Source organism: Gopherus flavomarginatus, chromosome 8 (genome assembly GCF_025201925.1).
Source record: "Gopherus flavomarginatus isolate rGopFla2 chromosome 8, rGopFla2.mat.asm, whole genome shotgun sequence".
Taxonomy (NCBI): Eukaryota; Metazoa; Chordata; order Testudines; family Testudinidae; genus Gopherus; species Gopherus flavomarginatus.
This window is the reverse complement of record NC_066624.1, coordinates 52,922,271-52,948,148: the sequence shown is the minus strand read 5'-3', so window position 1 is coordinate 52,948,148 and position 25,878 is coordinate 52,922,271. Positions and strand designations below refer to the sequence as shown.

General features: G+C 47.0%; 1 long non-coding RNA gene across 1 annotated transcript; it reads left to right on the top strand.

The window, feature by feature from the left end:
* The first annotated feature begins 2,923 nt into the window (after nt 1-2,923).
* On the top strand, nt 2,924-25,022 carry LOC127057110 (uncharacterized). Its single transcript, XR_007776017.1, has 3 exons — nt 2,924-3,276; nt 22,141-22,344; nt 24,137-25,022. It is a non-coding gene; the product is annotated as an uncharacterized LOC127057110 (long non-coding RNA).
* The last annotated feature ends 856 nt before the right edge of the window (nt 25,023-25,878 follow it).

The window sequence follows — 25,878 nt, the reverse complement described above, 5'->3', positions numbered from 1 at the left end:
TGGAAATTGGCAATGACAGTTATCAGTCATTTTGTACCATCTGCTGCTGTTATGGGTGCTCTTGGCTGGCCTTGCTGAGGTTGGCTGGGGGCGCATGGACAAAAATGGGTCATTCCCTTCTTTATGTTTTGTCTAAAAATAGAGTCAGTCCTGCCTAGAATATGGGGCAAGTCTACTAGAGAGCCAGAGAGCACAGCTGCTCCAGGTCAGAGCCTCAGAGATCCTGCAGAAATGATGAGCTGTATGCCATTCTAGAGGGTGCCCCTGCAACAACCCCACCCATTGCTTCCCTCCTCCCCCAACCCTCCTGGGCTACCATTGCAATGTCTCCCCTTTTGTGTGATGAAGTAATAAAGAATGCAGGAATAAGAAACACTGACTTTTTAGTGAGATAAAATGAAGGGGAGGCAGCCTCCAGCTGCTTTGACAGTCCAAGCAGGACATTAAAGGGTGTGGGGGAGAGGAGCACAGCCTCCCGCTGCTATGATAGTCCAGAGAGTAGAGAATCTTTTCTTTAGACACAAAAGGGGATGGGGGGCTGATGGAGCTCAGGCTCCAGCTGCTATGATAAGGACCGTTACCAAGCAATTTGTACCATCTGCCAGGAATGACAGGGAGTCATTCTCATTTTTACCCAGGCACCCCCGGCCAACCTCACCGAGGTCAGCCAGGAGCACTCACGAGAGGATGATGGTTTTCCACCATTTTGTACCGTCTGCCATCAGGAATGGAAGGGGAGGGGATGCTGCTGTTCAGCGCCGCAGCACCGCATACGGTGATGTTGAAAAATGGCAAGAAACAATTTTTTCCCCTTTTCTTTCATGGGGGGTTAAATTGACAAGATATACCCTGAACCACCCCGGACAATGTTTTTGACCCTACAGGCATTGGGAGCTCAGCCAAGAATGCAAATGCTTTTTGGAGACTGCGGGAACTGTGGGATAGCTGGAGTCCTCAGTCCCCCCTTCCTCCCTCCCTCCATGAGTGTCCATTTGATTCTTTGGCTTTTCGTTACACTTGTCACATAGCACTGTGCTGTGGCCTCTGTATCATAGCCTGGAGACTTTTTCAAATGCTTTGTCATTTCGTCTTCTATAACGGAGCTCTGATAGAACAGATTTGTCTTCCCATACAATGCTCAGATCCAGTATCTCCCGTACGGTCCATGCTGGAGCTCTTTTTGGATTTGGGACTGCATGGCCACCTGTGCTGATCAGAGCTCCATGCTGCACAAACAGGAAATGAAATTCAAAAGTTCGTGGGGCTTTTCCTGTCTACCTGGCCAGTGCATCCAAGTTCAGATTGCTTTCCAGAGCAGTCACAATTGTGCACTGTGGGATACCGCCCGGAGGCCAATACCGTCAATTTGCGGCCACACTAACCCTAATCCGACATGGCAATACTGATTTCAGCGCTACTCCTCTCGTCGGTGAGGAGTACAGAAATCAGTTTAAAGAGCCCTTTATATCGATATAAAGGGCTTCATTGTGTGGACGGGTGCAGGGTTAAATCGGTTTAACGCTGCTAAATTTGGTTTAAACGCGTAGTGTAGACCAGGCCAAAGTGTCTGCATCAGTGAAATCAAACAGGCCGCTGCATACAACCTCAACTCAGAGAGCGTCCGGACAGGGATGAGGACAGTTAAACCTAGCGGTCAGCACAGGACTCAGACCAAGTCAGGTGCCCAGAATCTGAGATAGGCCAGAGGGTGAACCTAGAGTCAGGCAGGGTAAGGGTACCAGGATATCAAGGCTGAGCACCAGGTTGCAGAAAGCAATGGACTAGCAAAGTCGAGGACAAAGCAGGGTCAGAAGCCAGAGTCTAGGGTCTATTGCAAGCAGGCTGTGGCACAGACAGTCAGTATTGCTACTCAGACAGCTTCCCTTCCTAGCTTCCTGCTTTAAGTACTGGTATCAGCCAATCAAGGGGCTGTGAGAGGCTACCACTCAGGTCCTGCTGGGCGGCACTTCCTGCTGGACCCAACTTCACAAGGCCCTCCTCTAGGTCCTTAACCTAAACCACCCACGGTGATTCAGAGGTGTCAGTGGCTCATAGACTCAGGTTCTAGCCCTGTAGGCTCTAAAACAGCAGCTTCTAACCTGGAGTGCATGCACCCCCTGGGGATGCAAGATGCCCTTTCTGGGGGTGTGAGACATGCCAGATTTTTTTAGAAGGTAAATCATCAAAAACACAAATTAAGCACAGGCACGTACGTACAACTACTTTGTTTCACCAAACCCATGTATTTATTAACATTATACATTTTTTTAACAATTACTGTAATATACAAACAAAAAATATATCAGAGTTTAAAGAACTGACCTACTTCAACCATTTTTGATAAGGGGTGCAAGAACATATTTTGATTTTTGATAAGGGGCTCGAGAACAAATTTTGAGAACCAAAGGAGTGCAGGCTGCAGTAAAGGTTAAGAACCACTGCATATCAGCACCAGATAGGACCCCTGCTGGGGCTTTAAGACTGCAATATCACCAGCCCCAAAGGTTCAAAAATCACAGTTAAATGCCCCAAAAATCACAAGACTGGCCCAAAAATCATGAGATATTTAAAACAAGGTTACATGGTGCTTTTTTCATTTCTCTTACACTACTCTCCCTTCCTCCCTCCTGTTGTGTGCATGTGTGCACATGACATTTCATCCCAATTGCTCACAGCAGGGGAGAGGGCAGAGCCACCCTGAGCTGCTGTGCTTTTTCTGCTCCCACTTTCCTCTCCCCACCTAAGAAAATTGCTCCCCTGTTGCTGAAGGGAGGGGGGAAGAGCTCTGTCTGCCTCCTGCAACAGCTCTGATTAGCTGCTCTTTGGCAGGAGGTGGGGCACTGTGGAAAGCAGCCAATCACAAGGAGTCTGCTTACATCCTGCAGCAAGGCTGAAATTCATTAGAGGGCTGGTACTTCTGGGTTATGGCCAGTCTGGCTTGAGCTCCACCTGAAAATTTATTGCTTGTGAGGAAATAAAATGAACTGGTGGCCCTGGTGCAGGCTCTGCACGTAAAACCTGTCTGTCTCTGTGGTGGGAGCACTGGGATCTATGACAATACAGAATTGGCAGTAAAGTATCAATAGGAGTGAAAGCAGGTACTGTAGAAGGAAAAAGCACAGAAAAAAATATATCATAGTCTTTTCAGGAAATGAATAGTGAAAAGAAACAGGAACATGAATTAGGAACTGCTGAAAAAACAAAAGCTGTTGAACTTGTAAGAGCAACAAGACTTGTCTGCCACTGAGCTGAAGAAATCAGAGAAGATGAGCCATGGTGTGCTCGGTGTTGGGGAGGTGACTGTGTCTGTCTGCCTGTGTTGTTTATGTGTTATGCAGTGTCACCAACTCTTGCTATTTTCTCAAAAGTGACACCATGATAGGATTCAAGTATCAGAGCGGTATCCATGTTAGTCCGGATCTGTAAAAAGCAACAAAGAGTCCTGTGGCCCTTATAGACTAACATATGTATTGGAGCATAAGCTTTCGTGGGTGAATACCCACTTCATCAGACGAAGTGGGTATTCATGATAGGATTGCGGAGGGCTCGGGAACCCAAACAGCAATTACGTGAGATGCACCAGCCCCCTCGAGTTCAGCCCTGCTAGCAGCCAGCAGACCCTCTCCCTTCTGCTCATGACTTTCACGGCAGGGAAAGGGGAAGGAAGCAAATAGTTCAGCAGCTCAGGGATGCTCCACTCTCTCCTCCCCTCCCCTTTTGTAAGCATCAGAGACAGGATGGTGCCTCTGCTCTTACACACACACACCATCTGCACCACCTGCCTGGACAGGGGAAGAGGGGGCTGAAGAACTCCTGGAGCTGCCCCCTACTCCAGCCTGGGAAAGGGAGACAGGAGAACCCATGGAAGCCTCCCTGTCTCAGCCTGGGAGATGGGTGAAAAACCCCAGGAGGAGCAGAGATGAGGATGCAGGGTGGTGGGGACTGAACTGGTGGAGGCTGGGGGTATTGCAGGGTGGGAGGAGAGAAGCCCTAAGGGCTGCAGGAGGGAAGAATAATTAAAATAAAAATGAATTATTTTCAGCTATTTGGAGAATTAATTATGAACTCTTTTTAAAAAAATAATGCATTGTAATTACTGGATAATTTATATTATATATATATATGTAGTTATCAAATTTATACAGAGAAAGAGGAATGATTTAAAGTTATTTTAAAATACTTTGAATGTGATTGAACTGATTATTTTAATAAACAATATTTAGGGATTATATAATAACAATTAGCGCATTGACATGTGGAAAGCTCTAAAAGGTGGCTGATATAACATTCTTGCATGCAAAGATCTTTGCAGCTCACATAGATCTTTATTGAAAAATAATTGGCAATCTTGATACACAGAAGGAGTGCTTTCTGTTTCTTGGATGATCATTGTTCATTTTCCAGCTCCATTTTATAGGTTTTGTACAGTAGATTTCTAAATATGCGTGAAATAGATTTTTACATCATATTTTAACTTTGTCACACTATAGAACCGTTCACTGAATACTTACGTTAGACCTGTGCACAAGAATCTAACATAAGAACTCTCCCTTTCTCCCAGTAGTATGGGTGCCTTCCCTCCACCCCCTCTCTACATTTTTGATGTGATATTGTTGAGGGGACATCCATCCTAATATTGCAATCCATTAACAGAAGCAATAACTATATTGAAACAAGCCTCTCACTACTTAGGACTAGCCTAAATAAACCAAAGAAATAACCATTTTGCATTGTCTCCATTCCAATTCTCTTCACATATGTTTGTGTACCTCCAGCATATGCTGAGTCTCCAGCTGAGCATTTAGGGACAGGCATGCTGGCACTAATGGTTGACTTTCAGCTTGAAATTATAATAGACACACATTTCCAGAAGAGTAGAGAGGAGTTAAAAAAGTCAAAAGACGTACTGAAAAAACATGGTCTGACAATGTTTTTTTAAGGATCTGACTCACGATTCTTGATCTCTTAAGGCTGGCAGTAGTGGTAGGGGGTGTGTGTTTGTGTTGAGTGTATGTGTTGTGTGTGTGTGCCCAGCTACTCTGGGTGCATGCTGTGTACTGTGTGTGTGCACTGCTAAGCAGGCTCTGGCAGAACATGGAACTAGCTGCCCTCTCTGATATGACTTAATCCCCTTCCACAAGGTCACTGGGTGTTCTCCATTTCTGCAGGCACTCCTGGGGCAGGCTGTGATGCAGGCTGAGCGGGTGCTGATGACTTCTTTGATGTTGGTCACGGCCCTGGTGGATGAGATCGGCCTGCTGTGTATCTGGTGCTAATGCTCTGGCACATCTTCATGGGTAGAGCACACCACAGTACTCTGCTGGTCCTCACGATGGCTTATCCCTGTTCGATACCATACCTAGCAGAAAGCACAACACCGTCCAGTCAATAGTTCTTGCTTTCCACCAATGTTCAACCAACAATAAGGACTGTCCCAAACAATCGCGTCAGTGTGGCAGCAAGCCAAGCTATGCTCTAGCATCGTCTGGTGTGTTCCCAAGGTAGTTCACCATGGCCAGCTCTCTTCTGAGAGAATATTCGTCCCTGGGAAGAGGCCCAGCACAAAGCCTAGCACAACCTTATCCCCACTGAAACCCAAAAGACTGGCCCCTTAGCCAGACTGATCTGCACTACTGTGAAGTTTCAGGTACTTATTGGTGTGGAAGCAGGGTTGGGTTCAGCTGGAGTTTTGAGCACTGGTGCCAGCTGGCTCTTGTTTTATCCAAGCTGATGGCTTGCTGAGACTGAGTATGATACAGAAAGGAGATGTCAGGAAAGTGACGGGCGGGGAAGGAAGAAGGACATGAGCATGGGGTGGTTATGGAGAAGTGGTTCATGTTTTGTGTGACAGTGAGACTCTCCATGAGGTTGGCTCCATTTCAATGAACTGTAGATAATAAGCACAACGGCCAAGATGTTCCAGACTGGGGACCTAAATCCATATTTAGACACCTGAATAAGTGCCTTGATTTTCAAAAGTTCTGAGGTCCCGTCGCTCCCACTGTCGTCAGGGGGAGGTCTGGGTTTTCAGCACCTTCGAATTACAGGCCACATTTTGAGGTATTTAAGTGTGGGTTTTAGGTGCCTAACTTTAGGCAGCAATATTTGGACATTTGGCTGTAAGCTGTGTGTTCCATCTTTCCCCATTGATCTCATGGAGGTGAGGCGAAGTGAATTCATTCCCATTCAGGAAGCGCTTTGCTGCTCTCAAACAGAAGGTGATGCAGGGAAGCAGAATGTCACCATTGTAATAATGGGGAGGTGTGTCGGAGTAAGAATAACCTAGCAGCACAGTAATTAGACAGCAGCTGCTGCTGAGTAATGGCTCCATTACTGATCTATTATTGAAAATTATGGAATAATAATACACTGAGGAGAAACCAGTTACTGTCACATCAAAGGACATAAAGTAAATTATCTGATGCAAATGCTCCAACAGTCCTTACTGGTAAAGTCTGATAGAATGTAATAGAAAAGCTCTCATCCTCCAGAGTATTTTAAAACAGCTTACAGAACTCTGTAGGAGAAGTATGGCATTGTATAAATCAATTGTCCATCCTCATCTAAAGTACTGTGTGCGGTGCTGGTGAGCCTATCTCAAAATGGACATTTCAGAACTGAAGGAGGTTTAAAGATCTGCAGTGAGAATGATTAAGGGCCTGGGAAAACTCTCGAATGAAGAGAGATGGAAAAATTGGGGTAGTTTCCTATAGAAAGGAGATGAATAAGAGGGGTCATGATAAACATATATATACAATCATGCAAGTTCTAGAGAAGGGGAATTGGGATCTTCTGCTCTCCCTGCCTCATAATACAAGAGCAAGGGGACAGTCCATGAAACTGAAAGGTGGGACATTCAAAACTGAGAGAAGGAAACACTTTTTCACACAACTCGTAATTAAACTATGGAACTCATGGCCACAGGAAACCACTGAGGCCAGGAATTAAGTAACATTGATATCCAGAGTTATGACAGTTAATAACAACATGATTTTCAGAAGAGATATCAAACCTCGCATTTCAGTATTTCTGCCAGTCTCTAACTATTAGACATCAGGAAGACAGATTACCCCACATATGCTACTGCAGGGTTCTTGGACCTTGTTCGGAAGCATCTGATTCTGACAACTGTGGGATACCGGATAATGGGCTAGGATGGCCAGTTATCCAGGACCAATGGGAATTCTCCAGAGACACAGCTATGCTGCCAGTGTTAGGGGTGTGGCCAGAGAAAAAGGGCATAGCCAAAGGTAGCCATATTTATCCTCAGTTTCAGCCTCTTGGGGTCATTAATAGAGGGTGGAAGTTAAAGCTGCTCTCAGGTGGGGATTCCTTTCCTTACTCCCTGCTCCAGGGCTGAGGAATAGTGAATATTCACAGCCTTTCACCAACCGAGGGCATAGCTGTGAAATTGCATCTTGTGCCCTGGCTATAGGAAATTCTGCTAACCTGAAGCATTCTGCCGCCACCTCTCTGAGCAGGAAAAACAGATTGTCTTTATCTCACGGAACGTCGAGAGAGCACTTACAAAGATTGAAGAGCTTAATTAAAGGGAGGTTTAACAAAATTCGAGTTCTTTGGCATGCTCCCAAGGCACAAGATCCTCCCCCATCTCTCTCACTCTGACATTCCTTCTCTGCATTTCTCATGCGCCACAGAAGCACAAAACCTTTGGGAACCTGTCAGATCCCAGGGGTTCGCTGTCTGGGTCACTGTGGGAGTGTCTCATAGGGAGCTCTATGCTCTGTCCAGGACCTGAGGGAAATGTGCCCTTCCAGGTGTAGTTGTGTCTCCTTGCCCAGGCACAGGGAAACTTCTCAAGATGCTGAACAGTTGAGGTAGTGGATGCAGTGCTGACCACAATGTAGTAATCAGCACAAATCACATTAATCATCATGGCAGCTCACCCAGATTATACCCAGCTAGGTTCAGGGTTTAATCATGGCCATATGACATGATTTCTCTTGGTCCACACTCATTGCTCTGTCTTATATTGTGCTATGGTTATGCACAGCCATCCATCACCATAGTATCTGAGCTCCATGCATGTAAAATTGATAGCAATAGCGAAATCCCTAGTTGGCTCTATGGAGTTTTTGGCTGGCTTTTCTTTCAGGGATATAGAAACTCTGCGGGGGTGGGGGGGATGGGATGTTCTGCTTTTGTTTGCACGTTTATTTGTTTTGCTTTATTTGGGGGGCAGATGGGAGGTGTCAGTGTTGTATGTGTCACTCTTGTTATGAGACCTTTATGAAGAGGGAGATTTTGCAGTATTCTCTAAATGTGGCCAGGCTCAAGATCTGCCTGACCCCCTCTGGAAGGCTGTTCTATAATCAGACCCCCTCCGCAGAGAATGCTTTGTTCCCAGCATTCACAGGCTGTGTTTGGGCTTTGGAGATTTGCATTATCCCAGAGGAACACCTCTGTTGGGATGGTATAAAGATCAAAATTTGGTCTTTAGTGCGACTGGGGCTTGATCCATTAATTGCTTAGGAACATAAAGACCAAGGCCCTAAGCTGGCTTTGGAAGCCGGACTGGGAGCCAGCCGAAGGACTTGAGCACAGGTGCTGATGGCAGCCTGAGCCCTGGCGGAGATGGACAGACTCGCTTGGCACCAGCTGGAGCTTCTGCATCATCCCACCGTTCAGCTTCAGATCAGGGAGTTACAGTAAGGCCAGCCCAGAGGTGACACATGCATAGACTGGTCCAAATCAGAACAAAAACAATTATTTTTGAAATTTCCAGTGAAATGGAAATTCCATAAAAATTTGTTTTGGAAAAATGTCAAATTTTCATGTCAACATGAAATTTTTGTCTGGAAAAATATTTTATTATATGTTTCTTTGTCATTTTTATATGACAGGTCAGTCATAGCAGTGATGTGTCATATGATGTCATCTCAGAATGAAAGGGAATCCAAAGGTGCACCTGCAGTATAGCTGTTCCATAGATGCACAGCATTGCATTCCTCCCACTTGACAGCTTCAATTGCCTTTGCAAAAAAATCCAGATTTACAGCCTCTCACGTGAGTTCCATTATGCGGCATCTCTTGATGAGAGTCAGGCTTTTAGAGAGTGCTGCTATTTCATTTCGTCTGCCTACTCCTCCCATGTAATAATTCTGTGAAAGACAGCTAGTTTGCTAGCTGTATGAGTAGTGGCTGTCATTTCAGTCATGACCACGGACTTTCAGAGCTAAAAGCGTAAGCCCCAATAGCATAAGTATAAGGACTAACTCTGCCACCACAGCAGACACAAATCCTCTGCTGGTCGAGAATACATAACATGCTTCAGTTAACTGCTCCATAAGATTGCTCAGTTGGGGCCCATTTCGCGCAACGGAAAAACTCCCTTGACTTCAGTAGCAGCAAGCTTATAAATCAGGTCTGGAGACATTTATGACAAAGAGTTTTCCTTACAGGTTAGCTGTTCTCTCCAAACTCTATCGGGGCCTTCTCTTTTCCTGTTGGCCTAAGGGTGATGAGTGGCAGAGCGATATCTCTCTACTTCAGAAAGGCCTCGAATCCGCAGCTGAGGGGTGAGTCTGCTGCTGTTTGTGGTGCATTAAAGTACTCATTTCTGTGTGTGCAAAGGGCCCTGAGGTAGTCTATATTAGTGTAATTTACATGCCAAGCAGCTGTAAGAGAGTGGGGCAGCAAGAAAAGAAGCTAACAGGAGGATATAAGATGGCCTGAGTCTACACAGCCTCCCTTACCCCCACTCTGGGGTGAGCTGGAGTCGGTTCGCACCAGTTCGCACCAACCGGTTGTTAAATTTAGAAGTGGTTTTAGAACCACTTGTAAACTGGCTTTCCTGCGAGGGAAGCTTTGATGGGCTCCATTCTGGAAGCATGTAATTCCTCCTCCCGGCCGCTGGGGAGTGCACAGTCCCTGCCCACAGCCCCTGCCATCCCCCCTGCCATCCCCCCTGCCCCCTGCCACAGCCCCTGCCATCCCCCCTGCCACAGCCCCTGCCACCCCCTGCCCACAGCCCCTGCCACCCCCTACCACAGCCCCTGCCATCCCCTCTGCCCACAGCCCCTGCCATTCCCCCGCCACAGCCCCTGCCATCTCTCCTGCCCCCTGCCACAGCCCCTGCCATCCCCCCTGCCCACAGCCCCTGCCATCCCCTCTGCCCACAGCCCCTGCCATCCCCCCTGCCACAGCCCCTGCCATCCCCCCTGCCCACAGCCCCTGCCATCCCCCCTGCCCACAGCCCCTGCCATCCCCCCTGCCACAGCCCCTGCCATCCCTCCTGCCCCCTGCCACAGCCCCTGCCATCCCCCCTGCCCACAGCCCCTGCCATCCCCTCTGCCCACAGCCCCTGCCACCCCCTGCCCACAGCCCCTGCCATCCCTCCTGCCCAAAGCCCTTGCCACTCCCCTGCCCACAGCCCCTGCCATCCCCTCTGCCCACAGCCCCTGCCACCCCCTGCCCACAGCCCCTGCCATCCCTCCTGCCCCCTGCCCAAAGCCCTTGCCACTCCCCTGCCACAGCACCTGCCATCCCCCCTGCCCCCTACCACAGCCCCTGCCACCCCTCGCCCCCTGCCCACAGCCCCTGCCCGCAGCCAGCCCCTGCCCACAGCCCGTCACCCCCCTGCCAACCCCCCAACCCCTGCCACAGCCCCTTTCTCCACCACAGCCTGTCTGCACCACCTGCCCACAGCCAGCTCCTGTTGCAGCCAGCTCATGTCACACTCCCTGCCTCCAGCTAGCCCTGCCCCACGCCCCTTTCTGCAGCCAGTCTCATGTCCACTGGTACCCTGCAGTTCTCAGGGCAGTAACTCTGCACACCTGCTTCAATGAGGGGGGGCAGGGAGCAGCTGGGACCCACACATGTGCACACCGAAGGGTGACCAGACAGCAAGTGTGAAAAATTGGGACAGGGGTGAGGGGTAATAGGAGCCTATATAAGAAAAAGACCTAAAAATTGAGACTGTCTCTATAAAATCAGGACATCTGGTCACCCTAGCACATCCCCAGGGAGTGGTGGGGACCCACACATGTGAAATGGAGCTCATTTCTAGTTCAAGCCCATCTTTTTAAAAAAGAACTTTAGGTAGGGTTAACATACATGTGTATTTTCCCAGAGATGTCAGGCTTTTAGGTTCTTAAATCGCTGTCTGGGTGGTAAATTTTAAAAATTCCTCCCGGGAAAATACGGACATATGGTAACCCTATTGGTGCAAAAAATACATACTGTGGCACATCCCTTATATCAGAAGTTTTTATAGCGAACCGGTTGTTAAGATTTTAGCAGCTCATCACTGCCCCCACCCTTCAATTCACACCTCCCCCGGAAACCTGCCATTACAGTTACCCGTACCCAGGCTCCCTGGAAGACAAGTAACTTATGCTACCACATACATCGCCTCGGAATTTGTCCCTGGTTCAGTGCCTCCATGCTAAAGATGGAGATAACTTGCATCATCGCAGCTGGCATTCACTGGCCTCTTTAGAACCAGCTTTGGCAAAGGGGCCAATGCTTGTGGGATAATGAGAGTGAACATGCCCTGCCCCCACCCCAAGATGTGACCTTCTAGGGCAGGCAGCCTCTGCTGTGTGTGCTCTGAGATTTCTCCAATGCTGTCATTCTGGCACCTGCACCAAATTCCCTGTGCTTAGTGCAAAAAGCAGCAAATTGCACCTGGGCTGCACTGTGCATAGTGCTCAGCATTGAGTAGTTGCATGCACCTTCTGGAACAGGAAAGCCTTTTTCTGCACTGACCTGGTGCAATTCACAGCCCCTTCAGAAGAGTCACTCTGGATAGACAGGGGTGTAGTTGAGTGCAGAGTCTGGCCCTCTCTGTGGCTCACCCAGTGATTTCCCTACACTCCCCCTGAATTTCCCCAACACCCCCCCAGTTTTGTGAGCTAGTTACATACCGATTTAGTGACTGTTTGGAAATCTGAATTTAAACTGAAACATTAATAGACACTTTGAAAGCTTATACAGTGTATGATAAAATATGTGTATCTGAAAAAGTATAATAGATTTGAGAAGTATGAACATAGACTAGCTTCCTTGTTTCCTTATACAGCTGTTGTTTTTTGTGATGTCAGTGCATTCATTTCGGTGATGTTGGCCAACCTAAGAATTTCAAATGATGATTTGTAAGCAAAGTCTAAATGAGCTCTCCCTGACACCTAGTGATGAGCTGGGGCTGTGGGCAGGGCCATCCTTAGGCATAGGCAGAATAGGCAGCCGCGTAGGGCCTCACTCTCCCTGAGGGCACCCCTCTGCAGGCAGCCCAGACAGTGTAGAAGCAGGGCTGCTGGGTCCTAGAGAGAGCCGAATGCAGCACAGTCTGAGGAATGGGATTGGCTGCTGGGGTCTCTGGGAAGGGGAGGGGGTGGGGGTTGGGAAAGGAGCTCACCTGTGAGTGTGACTCTTCCCCCCCGGCTGAGGTCAGGTGAGGCAGGCTCTGTGGCTCTGGAACCAGTATCCTTTGTTGTCTCCCATAACATCCATTCTTCTGCCCCAGGCCCCATGGAGCACCCCCTCCTTTCTCCCTCCTCCCCAGGAGCACCCCTCCCTCTCTCCTCCCTCCCCTCCGTCAGGGCTGGGTTGGGTGAGGTGCTGGGGGTAGGTGGGGGGAGGGGAGGCTGGCTGGCTGCTTGCTGAGGAATGAAAGTGAAAGTAACTCACTTCCTCGGCAGGCAGCCAGAATTGGAATGTCACACAGGGCTTGGCTGGGGTTAGCCAGATATGTGACAAATCGGGATTGGGGTAGGGTGAGCAGATATCCCTATTTTATAGGGACAGTCCCAATTTTGGGGTCTTTTTCTTTTATAGGCTCCTTTTACCCCGCCACCCCCACCCATCCCTGTCCTGATTTTACACACTTTCTGTCTGGTCACTCTAGGTGGGGGTAATTGGTGCCTATATAAGACAAAGCCCCAAATAACAATCCTGAATCCAATTTCAAAGTTTTTTTTTAAATCAATATCTTAGCCAAAAACAGAAAATTAAATTGTTGACAATTATTAGTGACAGGTTTGGTTTGAGGCAGGGAGTGGGTCAGTTTTCATCAGAGAAACAGAAAATGTTGACTCTATAGCCTGTTACTCCTGATAAGAACCCTCCAACAACTGTAATATGCTCATCTCCTTACTAGCGTATAAAGCAGGGTTCGGCAACCTATGGCACACGTGTCAAAGGTGGCAGGTGAGCTGATTTTTGATGGTATGCAGCAGCAGGCTGAGCGGCTCAGCCCATCACTGCTCGGGGGCCCTGGCTGCTGCCCTATTGCCAGCTGGGATACCAGCCATCGGCCCCACTCAGCACCTGCTGCTGGCCTGGGGACCCCGAAGGAATCCCAGGCTGGCAGTGGGCTGAGCAGGCCAGCTGAACCACTCAACCTGCTGTCAGCCTGGGGTTCCATTCACTCAGCTGGCAGCGGGCTGAGTGGGCTGGTGGCGGGCTGAGCGGGCTGGTGGCGGGCTGAGCAGGGCCGGTGGGGGGTTGAGTGGCTCAGTCTGCTGCCAGTCTGGGGTGCCAGCAGCACTCAGCCTACTGCTACTCCGGGGTTCCGGCTGCCGGCCCCTTGCCAGTCAGGAGCTCAGCCGCCAGCCCCACTCTGCCTCCTGCAAGCCTGGGTGAGCAGAATCCCATGCTGGTAGTGGGCTGAGGGGGGGTTGGCGGCCGGGATCCTGGCTGGCAGGAGTTGGTGGTCAGAACCCCAGACCAGCAGCGGGCTGAGCAGGGCCTGGGATCCTTGTCTAGGGTGCCAGCCACCAGCCCGCTGCCGGTTTGGGGTTTCATTTACTCAGCTGGCAGTGGCCTGAGCAGGACCGGTGGCCAAGACCTCAGATAATAACAATAGTTTATTTATATAATATAGACATAGAGAGAAACCTTCTACAAACATTAAAATGTATCACTGGCACGAGAAACCTTAAATTACAGTGAACTTGGCACACCACTTCTGAAAGGTTGCCGACCCCTGATATAGAGTGACCATATGTTGTACTAAGATTCTCCTGCTTTTTTTTTCCCTGTGAGTCAGTATAACTTTTGCCAGCCCAGAAGTTGGGCAGCCAATGTTTTACATTTTCACAATGTTTTCTCCAACTTTCATAAAGTAAATACATAGTTAATATGAGTTAAAAAGGCCAGGGACACTTCTTTGTGAAGAATCTGTACAGCAGATCATGCCCATAGACGATCCAGAAAGGAAATTTGAGGTTGAATTTTTTAATGTTGTGATGGATAAAGCAGTATCTGCTGTTGATGAAAGGTTTAATACCTTGCAAGTACACCATGAACAGTTTGGATTTTTGTATGACATAACTAAATTCAACAAAATAGGAAAACAAGAGCAACTAATGACAAAGTGCAAGAATCTAGAGAGCCTCTTCAAGCACGGTGATAGTTTTGATTTAAATGGACTTGAAGTGTACGAAGAATTGAGTACACTGTCATCAATGTTGCCACATGCAAAATCGGTGATGGACATTGTACAGTTTATTCATACCCGCAAACTTGTTGACATATATCCTAACGTGTACATTGCCACTCGTATTCTACTGACAATTCCTGTAACAGAAGCATCAGGAGAACGGAGTTTCTCAAAACTAAAGCTCATTAAAAACTATCTCCGCTCTACAATGAGTCAGGAACGCTTGACTGGTCTTGCTATTCTTGCGATCGAACAAGACATGACTTTGTCTTTGTCATACGATGACATTATTACTGATTTTGCAGCCAAAAAAGCCAGAAAGATTGCTTTTAATTAAAAACAAATCTTTGTTTCAATACCTCTTCATATAAATTTCCAATAAAATTTTGATAAATTAAAAAATATATATTATTTGCATCATTCTGTCATATCAGAATTTTTTCTATAGTGCTGCTTCTTTAGTGCTAGTCCATCAGCATTACAGTGTGCTTAATTAAGTTAAATTGGTTTTAATAATGTGAATGTGGCAAGTTTTCCAATACTATAAGCTTATGTTTGTGTTGCTAAGAGCAGATCAGGCACAGGGGCACCAGTTTAATAATCTCGCCTAGGGCACCATAAATCCTAAGGCCGGCCCTGGCTGTGGGGAAAGGCTTCAGGGCCAGATTATATTTACATTGACATCTAATCTACCTAGGTATCCAGCAAACAGAGCTGTGTTGTCCAAGTGATAGATTTTGGCTGGGGTTCGGTTACAAACCACTTGAATGTGGGGGGAATGGGGAATGAAATGTTGTTCTTATTGTATGAGTAAAGGGCAGTAGAACTGTACTTAGCCTGTGATGATTTGAAGGCATCAAGAGAGAAGGTGGGGACCTGTCCCTCTCCACTGTTTAAAGACAGAGCTGATTAGGTTCCGTAGAGAGTCTTTTGTTCTGTTAAGTGACCACTGCAGCTGAAATCACTGACAATCAGGTCTAAGTGCTTAGTCCTCTTGTGGAGACAGTGTTCCTATGGGTACAGTGTTTTTGTGTAAGAGACAGCCCAGACTGCACTAGCAGCGAGCGAGTTTCCCACACTGAGAGCTCAGCTGAAATCACTAAGAGCTGGTGGAACGTCAAGAGACCAACTCGCAGAGGTCACAGTGGCAGGTGGCAGCAGAAGGTGACTGTGCAGGGCCATTGGCAACAGAGCGGTGGAGTGAACAGTGGCACAATGAACAGAAGTGGCCAGAGCGAACAGTGAGCAGCTGGAGGAATAAGCAGGGTGCCTTCTTGTCCCCTTCCTGGGAGGTGTACTCACGTGAAAGCACCTCTGAACTCTGAGTCTCCACTGACCAAGGACAACACCGGTGAGTGGAGTGCGGTGGATGGAAAAGTGAGGGGTATGTTAAATAAACATTTGTTTGTTGGACTATATTTTAGTCACTTTGCTCCAGAATGCTAGATTTGTGACTGAGAATGGAAACTTATATAAATATATTTCCTAGTAGGTCTAGATTTTTAAAATGCATTATTTGCCAAAGTTGTTATCTCACATTGTTGCTATCTTGGGAGGTCATTATGTTGGGGAGTTTCTGTACTAAACATTTTTATTATTATAATTAATTTTTACATAAGAATGGTCATACTGGGTCAGATCAATGGTCCATATAGCCCAGTACCCTGTCTCACAACAGTGGTCAAGGCCAGATGCTTCAGAGGGAATGAACAGAACAGGTAATCATCAAGTGACCATCCCCTGTTGCCCATTCCCAGCTTCTGGCAAACAGGCTAGGGACACTCAGAGCATGGTGTTGCATCCCTCTCCATCCTGGCAAATAGCCACAGATGGACCTATTCTCCAGGAACTTATCTAGTTCTTTTTATAATCCTGTTATAGTTTTGGTCTTCACAGCATCCCCTGGCAAAGAGTTCCCTGGGTTGACTTTATGTTGTGTGAAGAAGTACTTCCTTTTGGTTTTTTAAAACCTGCTGCCTATTAATTTCATTGGGTGAGTGCTAGTTCTTCTGTTATGTGAAGGATTAAATAAAATTTCCTTATTCACTTTCTTCGCACCAGTCAAGATTTTGTAGACCTCTATCATATCCCCATTAGTCATCTCTTTTCTAAGCTGAAAATTCCCTGTCATTTTAATCTCTCCTCCTGTTTCATACCCCTGATTATTTTAGTTGCCCATCTCTGTACCTTTTCCAATTCCAATATATATTTTTTAGGATGGGTGACCAGATCTGCACACACTATTCAAGGTGTGCACGTACCATGGATTTATATAGAGGCAATATGATATTTTCTGTCTTATTATCTATCCCTTTCTAAACGATTCCCAACATTGTTTGCTTTTGTGACTGCTGCTGCACATTGCGTGGATGTTTTCAGAGAACTATCCACAATGACTCCAAGATCTCTTTCTTGAGTGGTAACAGCTAATTTAGATCCCATCATTTTGTATGTATAGTTGAGATTGCTTTCCAATGTGCATTACTTTGCATTTATCAACATTGAATTTCAATTGCCATTTTGTTGCCCAGTCACCCAGTTTTGTGAGATCCCTTTGTAGCTCTTCGCAGTCTGCCTGGGACTTAACTATCTTAAATAGTTCTGTATCATCTGCAAATTTTGCCACCTCACTGTTTACCCATTTTTCCAGATGAATATGTTGAACAGTACTGGTCCCAGTACTGACCCCTCAAGGATACCACTATTTATCTCTCTCCATTCTGAAAACTGATAATTTATTCCTATCCTTTGTTTCCCATCTTTTAACCAGTTACTGATCCATGAGAGGACTGCCCTCTTATTCCATGATGGCTTACTTTTCAAAAGTCAATTTAAATTAAATACATTTTTTTAATTTTTTTTTTTTTAGAAATCTAGATCTGTTATGTGTTTTGGTGTTACTTGCATTATTCTTATGTTAAATTTGCATAATCCTAACAAAACATTTACTTTATTCATCTTTTTTTATTTATCTCATTGGTCCTGACACCCCCCCTGTAAATTCGAACACCCTCCCTAATTTCAATACCTGGGGAAACCACTGGGCTCACCCATCACACCATCTCAAACTCCTAATGTGCTCATTAATCCTTCCAGGCCCTTTCTGCTCAGATTATTCTCATGGTGTCATATTCTACCGCCTGGAAGCCTTCCGACTCTGCATGCACACTGGATTTTTCTCCCTTGTTCTGGCTTCCCTGTGTAATAGCAAAGCACAGCATGCTATGCTCTCAGCAATGCTATTTATGGGCCCCAGGAGGCTCTAGCTGCAATTGTCGTCCCTCTCCAAAGACCTAAGCTGCACAGACTGGCCATGGGGGCAGATTCTCTGTGGTGCCTGCAGTTGTGTTCAGTAGTCTGGGCACAGCTGCCTTGCCTCCCTTCTCACCTCCAGGAGGGAACACTCTGTCCAAGAGAGAGGCCCATGCAGTGGCAAGACCTGGGGGCACTTGTTTCTCTCTCCAAAGGCAGAGATGGCAACAAAGCATCAGGTGCACTGTAGTGGGGCGGCTCCCCCAGTCCAGCAGAAAAAGGGTTAAAGTCAGCCCTGGGAGAAGATTGTGGCTGAGAGCTGCTAAGCTGGGCTGTATAAAAAGGCTGTGAGCCAGAGGCCCAAGAGAAGTCTCTCTCTCTCCAGGCTGGGAGAGAGCAGGGCCTGCCTGCCTGCAGAAAGGGTACTGGGAGCGAAGCAGGGCTGGGGAGAGCCAGAGGAGCAGGGGAGCTCCAGGCTGGCAACTCACCAGGCTGCAGGGCCTGGTCCAAGGCCCACAGAGGTACTGGGAGGCACAGGAAGGTAGCAGGTCCGAACCCCCTTGTCTATGATGAGTGGCTTTTAAACTGCAGTCTGTCCCAGGGAGCGTGGGCTTGATGATGACTGGCAGTAGCCCAGACTGAGGCAATGTAGGGATTAGAGGGTTGGGTGTTTCTCAGAGAGGGGAGGCCCATAGAGACTGGTGGGGGTATCGCCACAGGGCAGCACCCGGGTAAAGGGGCACCGGGTCCGGAAGGGACACAGGAGCCGGCAGCAGTGGGACGCTGGCCTGCAGAGGGTGCTCTGAGGGCTGGAGAGCTAATTCCCTGAAACGACCAGCAGGAGGTGCCGCAGGGGAGAGTCCCACACCTTTACAAGCACCCAGCAGACATTCAGTACAGTACAGATCCTACCATGGCATACAGCCTGAGGACAGGGAATGCTGCAGCAAAGCTACTCCCATGGCAAGTGAAAGGTGCCTGTTGGGAAGGCTCAGCAGCCTTTTTACACTGCTCCATGCTGATCACCAGGGCACAGTCTCTGCCACTCCTACTCCAAAGCCTCCCTTTCCCACTGTCCTCCCAAGTCTTTCTGTTCATCTCCCGCAATACCTCCCCTCATCCTTTTATCCCACTGTCTCAGATTTGCCCATTTTCCCACAACCCTCCCACCATCACTGTTAGAGCTTTCCAACTAGTTAAGGATTAACAGAGCTGGGCAGGAAATGGATTTGTCATTTCACAGGGAATACCCCAATGTTTCCATGTTATTGATGTACTTGTTTCAGTTTTTCTTTCTAAACAAAATTTCATCTAAATCATTTTTCCACAAAATATTTTGTTTTCAATGAATAAGCATTTTCAGACTAAAAAATGTTCCATAGTTAAAATAAGAACATAAGAAAGGTTATACAGTACTGGGTCAGACCAAAGGTCCATCCAGCCCAGTATCCTATCTTCCAACAATGGCCAATGCCAGGTACCCCAAAGGGAATGAACAGAACAGGTAATCATCAATTGATCCATCCCTGTCACTCATTCCCAGCTTCTGGCAAACAGAGGCTAGGAACACCATCCCTGCATATCCTGGCATATAGCCATTGATGGACCTACTATCCGTGAATTTATCTAGTTCTCTTTTGAACCCCATTATAGTCTTGGCCTTCACAACATCCCGTGGCAAGGAGTTCCACAGACTGACTGTGCTTTTTGTGAAAAAATATATCCTTCTGGGTGTTTTAAATCTGCTGCCTATTAATTTCATTTGGTGACTCCTAGTTCTTGTGTTATGAGAAGGAGTACATAACACTTCCTTATTTACTTTCTCCAGACCTGTCATGATTTATAGATCTCTATCATATCCCCCCTTAGTCATCTCTTTTCCAAGCTGAAATATCCGTCTTATTAATCTCTCCTCATACAGAAGCTGTTCCCTACCTCAAATTCTGATTAGCTGTAATGATTATTAATATTATATAATAACTTTCTCTCCAAACCTTTCAATCTGTATCACTCCCTCTCCTGACATAATCTTCCCACCTCTATCGTTGGTTGCATTAATAGCTGTGAGAATGTACCCTGTCTAAGATAATAGGTGCTAGAGCCAAAGTACTGCCTACCCATCTGATATGCATAGGTCGTGGGTGTAGTAGACCAGAAGAAGCTAAGCCTCTGCTGGTGCAGCCACTGCCTACCTGCCGCCGGACGCCTGGACTGTGATGGCCCTGCCACTACTCTACCTCATCCTCGAGGCCCCCACTGCTTGCTGTGTCCCTCCCTTCTCCCCACAAGGCCCCCACCACCTGGCTCTGCATGGTGAGTCCCTCCTCTTCTCCACTCCACCTCCCCTCTCTGGAAGATCCCACTGCTCCCCACGTCCCTCCTCTTCTCCACCCTCCTCCCCCCTCACCACAGGGAAAGGGGATGGAGGAGAGGAAGGACACAGGGAGCGGAAGGTGATGTGGGGGGAGGAAAGGAGGAATGCTGCGAGTGGTGGTGGAGGGGGTGAGCAGGGAGGGGGCAGAGCAGGGGCAGGTCCTGGCACGGAATCACAGGGAAAACAGGGAAGCGTCACCCCATGGGAAGCTTCCCCCTCTGTCTATGATGATGTCGGAGATGGATCCATACCCGGTAACTCTGTATGGACATGCATCTTGTTCAGGAAATATATCACTTCTCTGTACTATTTATTCACCCGCAATGGTATTTCTTAAATGCATTTTTTTTTAAATAGCTGTGCAGCAATATTACTCCTTAATGAAACAAGTACAGTGTGCTCTTGGCTCCCTGTGTTATATGAACCACATTTGGTTCTATTAAGTTTTTATTTCTTTTGTTCAATGCCAACTTGTAATTAATGTAATTAGGAGCCTACGAGATGGGAATTGTGATCAGTGGAAAAAATGAGTTGACAAGGATGGGAAAAAATGCCTCTTTCCGCAGATAGCCACTCAACTGAATTGCATTCTGTGTAATTAATGAAATCTCCTGTGACAAGCACTAACCAAGTGTCAGTGGCTGTTGTTCCTTCAGAACTGAACCACTGTTGCAGCATAGAGCATGTATTTAAAGTGTGGCAACTACATTTGCCATTTGATGAAATGCATTTGTCTCTACTCCTGGCCTCTCAGTCGTTACACACATTAGTGAAGCTTTGTTAGCACGCTAAGGGACTTCTTATGGTCAGATGGGTCAGCCACTTTAGACAGCCTCATCATGACAGTGAGGACTTTCAATCTCCAATGTGTTCGTGACTTGGGATGATTCAGTATAGATTTTTCTTATGCCATTACTGTTATTTATTATTTATTGTATTAGAGGGACTAAGTTCCCATCTGTCGAAGTTTTGGGTGAATAAAAACACATTCAGCCATTTTATCACCATCGAGAACTGGTGGCTCCATCTCAGACCCTCATCACTGAGCAGCATTATGCTCTCCCTGCGTCCCCCACCCCGTGTGGACAGAGGGACAGGCTCGAAAGCGGGGATGTTAATGAATGAACAGACCCAGCTCATACATCTTATCCGAAGCATTCCACGAACAAAAGCCAAGTCATACAAGGAAGAGATCAGCCAGCCTGGGCCAATTTATCTGATTGTGGCTCATTGCTGGCACTTAATAGCCTGTAGACACTTGCCAAAACTGGAACTGCCCATGCCTGAGCAAAGCCAAGCAACTGGATTGAACTGAGTAAAAATTTGGCCAAAGATGTGATAACTCTGAAAACAGCATTTAAATTGCCAGGTCAAACAGAGAGCTAACTTGGTCCCATCCATGGGTTCAGAAACTGCTTCATTCAGGGCCTAGTTCAAAGTCCATTAAAGTCAAGGGGAAAACTGCCATTTACATCAATGGGCTTTGGATCATGCTGTAGCCGGTTACTACCATATTGTGTAAGTTAATGAAGATTTTAACACACAGTCAGGAAATGCCCACATTCTCTGCAAGCCTGAATTACAACAGTCTGTTGTTTGATGATAGTTTCTCTCAAATATATCATATAATATCACACTTTATTTTCCTAATCTTACAAACACACATGCATTCATCCACCACTAGGCAGGTGGGAGGTAGTTACTGAGAACCATCTCACTAAACAAAAAGCTGGAGTCTCTACATTGCAGCTGCCTTCCAGGACAGTAGAAAAGCAGAAAAATGGGCTTGTGGTTACAGCACAGAACTGGGAACTAGGTAACCTGATTTCTGTTCCCTGTTCTGCCCCTGACTTGTGGTCTGGCCTTGTGCGGGTCATTTCATCTCTGAAACGCAGCTAATAACATGAAGTCTCTCATAGTGTGTCTTTGTGATGTTAATGCTTTAAAATCTTTGGAAGGAAGGAGCTACCCACTGGGCCCTATTAAAAACTAAAAGTTCACCACCCCACATACCTGCATCAACCCTATTCAGTAACAAATCTTAAGGATAATATAAGACAATTTGGTAATGGAATTTAGTTCTGTCTCTATCTATTTTAGATATGTCTAGGGCCTGTAACAGTGTTCACTCACCATGGCAGCACCTCCTGCTGGCCATCCTGGGGATTAGCTGTGCCAGTGGGTGTGCCCTCCTCCAGTGGTGCCTCTCCTGTTGTCACCTCTCCTGCCTTCCATGTCAATCCAGGAACTGCAGCATCCTCTTCATGACTCGGCCTACTGTCCATGCCACTATCCATGTTTCCTCCTTCCAGAGGTGGGTACCATTGTTCAATAGTCAGGCCACATTCCCAGTGGCAAGTGGAGGGGATGTGGGCCCACCCACTACTCTGGGTCCCTATGAAGTTGCACTCCATATGTTTTATGGAAATGTGCTTATGAGTGTAAATATGATGTAACTGGAATATACTTTATGCAAAAGATCTCTTGTAAGGTATCATTACAAAACTTATAATCTACTAAGTATTCATCCTATTTGTATGTATGTATCATTCTTGTATCTGAAGCTAGAAATATGAAGTATAACTCTGAAGTCCTATTGTAATTATGCAAAGTGTGGGCCATTAATTGTGGTTTGGAAGCTTGATGGCTCCCATTAACTAGGACAATTGCTTGTAAATGGCTCCGTTTACTTGCAAACCTCCCTGGGTATGTGGGGGCCAACCCTGGAAGAATGAAGAATGAGTTCTCACAGGACATGTGACTATGTCACAGGATACTGGAATCCATCTTAAACCTGGTGCTTTTCCATTTAGAAGGAGGGATGGGGACCCAGAGAGACAAAGGCTTCCCGCCTTGGGCCAAAGCTATAAAAGGGGTTGGAGCAGAACAAGGGCAGGGATGCCAGTCTGAGCTGGAACTAACAAGGACTGTACCAGGGGAAAGGATCGGGCCCAGACTAGCAGGCGTCTAGTCTGTGAAAGCAGCTTATTGGAACATCTCTGAGGGTGAGATTTTATCTGTTAATAGATTCTTAATGTACTAGGCTTAGACTTGCATGTTTTTGCTTGATTTTGCTTGGTAACTTACTTCATTATGGTTGTTATTACTTGAAACCACTTGAAATCCTACTTTTTATACTTAATAAAATCACTTTTGTTTATTAATTATCCCAGAGTAAGTGATTAATACCTGGGGGAACAAACAGCTGTGCATATCTCTCTATCAGTGTCACAGAGGGTGGAAAAATTATGAGTTTACCCTGTATAAGCTTTATACAGAGTAAAATGGATTTATTTGGGATTTGAATCCCATTGGGAGCTGGGTGTCTGGGTGCTGGAGATAGGAAACCTCCTGAGCAGTTTTTGGTTAGAGTCTGCAGCTTTGGGGGTGTGGACCAGACCTGGGTCTCTGTTGCAGCAGGCTAGTGTGTCTGGCTCAACAAAACAGGGTTCTAAGTCCTAAGCCATCAAGGAAAACGGGCTCAGATGTAATCTTAGCACATCAGGTGACAGTCCCAAGGGGGTCTCTGTCACCGAACTCATCACAGTCTTAACCTAGGGACCGTATAGATAGCAGCCTCCCGCTGTGTCTCCTTAACTTTCTTCAAGGCTGCTTCACTTCCCTGGGCCATTTCCTCATGGCCCCAGCACCACCTCAGGGCTTTCAGCCAGCAAGTCCCAGCAGGTAGCCAGGAGCTCCCAATTTCTCCCCTGGACCCAGCCAGCAACTGTTCTGTTGGAGGATTTGGCTACACTTGCAGCTGTACAGCGCTGGGAGTTAAAGCTGTCTTCGTACAGCTGTGTAGGGAAAGCGCTGCAGTATGGCCACACTGACAGCTACCAGCGCTGCAGTGTGGCCACATTTGCAGCATTTGCAGCGGTGTTGGGAGTGGTGCATTATGGGCAGCTATCCCAGTGTTCAAGTGGCTGCAACATGCTTTTCAAAAGAGGGGGGTGGGTGGAGTGTGGCAGGGAGTGTGGGGGAGAGAGAGAGAGTGGATTTTTGGAGCTGACTGTGTGTCAGTTCCCTGCCTTGCAACTTCCGATCCCTTCCCCCACCCCTCTCTCATTCACTAAATGCAAATAGCCTTTTGGTTTTTTTCTCAGACCAGATAAGCAGCTGCTCCAAAACGGACAAGCTGGGCTGCTTCTCTCCTCAAGCGAACACTAGCTGTGGACATTCATCTCCCTGCCTGCCTCTGCTCGAGCAAACAGTAGCTGTGTTTGTTTTTTAGATAAGCAGCTCCGGGAGCCCTGAGTTCACAACAAAACAAAGAGAGGCATCACAACAAAACAAAGAGAGTTATCTTTACTTAAATGCATTATGGGAAAATTCCATAGGTCAGTTACAGCGTAGTAAGATTAAACACTGTTTACACTGGCACTCCAGCATTGCAGCACCAGCGCTATTCTCTTTATTCCCCTTGTCGAGGTGGAGTACAACCAGCGCTGTAGCCTGGGAGATACAGTGCTGTATGTGCCTTGCCAGTGTTAGGCCTGAATAAAGATATTGCAGACAAAACCAGGTATGCCAACCTGACCAAAGTCAGGTTGGCAGAGGTTTTTGGGTAATTCCTGAGTGGAAAACACTGAGAAGCAGCAGCATGTCTCACAAGCGCTGGGAAAAAGTGAGATAAGAGAGAAGCTGCATTCCTGGCATAGTACCAGATGTGCTGTGTTAGGGCAGCTCCTTCGAAGAACTGATAAGAGCCCTAGTTTCCCAGCCTCCTTGTTTTCACTCCCTGGTTTTGTTCTTTGTTTGTTTTTAACTCCCCTACATTTCTAACTTTAGGCATGCATGTATACTAAAGGTGTCTAGTTTCTAGTTGTTAAAAGAAGGGGGTAGGTTGCTCCAGTGAATAATTTATGACGCGACGGAACTGTCTATATAGGCTTATACTAAGATGTAAAGAGCGGGCTGGTTCTCTCTGGAGACGAGCTGCTCTCTATTGATGCGTGCACTTGTCAATAAAGAGCTTTTGATCGGACCTTGCTGCTGTTGCCTGTCTCTCTCGCGGTCAGACAACGAACTTTGCCATCTGGGTTAGAGTCCTCGACACCAGTGTGGACGGGGAGTAAGTTACAGCGCTGTAAAGCCGCCACCAGTGCTGTAACTCTCCAGTGTAGCCAAGCCCCAAGATGCTACCCTTACTGCAGCCTGCTAGAGACAGTTCTCAGTCTTTCAGCTCCCCACAGCAACTGCCTCTTGTTCTGCCCTGCAGCTTCTTTTGTACTAGCCCACTGGGCCATGACTGGCTACTCCATGCAGCCTCTCCCCAATTGTCTGCTTCCTGTGAAGCCTCCCTAGGCTGCTAGGAGGACTCACCTCCACTGCTCTTTTTCAGGGTGGATTGTGGCAGGCCTACAAGACCTCCATTAACCCCTTCCATTCCAATGTGGGGTGAACATCCTAACACAGACCACTGAACACCTCACAGTCTCTGATGCATTCATCCTCACAACACTGATGAGTGTGTGTGTTAGGGCAGTGCTATTATCCCCATTGTACAGAAAGGCACAGAAAGATAAGGCCCACATCTTCAAAGGGACTGAGGATCCTAACACCTGTTGAAATCCACTTTAATGGGAGTCAGGAGCCTAAGTGACTTGTCCTGTGGTGAAGTAGGGAATTGAACAAAGGTCTCCTTCCCCAGTTTATTTGCTGACACAGGGCTAAGGGTACTAGTGCAACATTGCATGCAGTGCCACTAATACATAATAAAGAAGGAGGAATGGTTACTTGTTTTCAGCTGTGAGGGTTTGGGCAGCATTGGCTTTAGGTTTTGGGGACACTTACTGACTACTGTTCTGACCATTCATTCTGTGGTAAGCACACAGACAGGGAATTC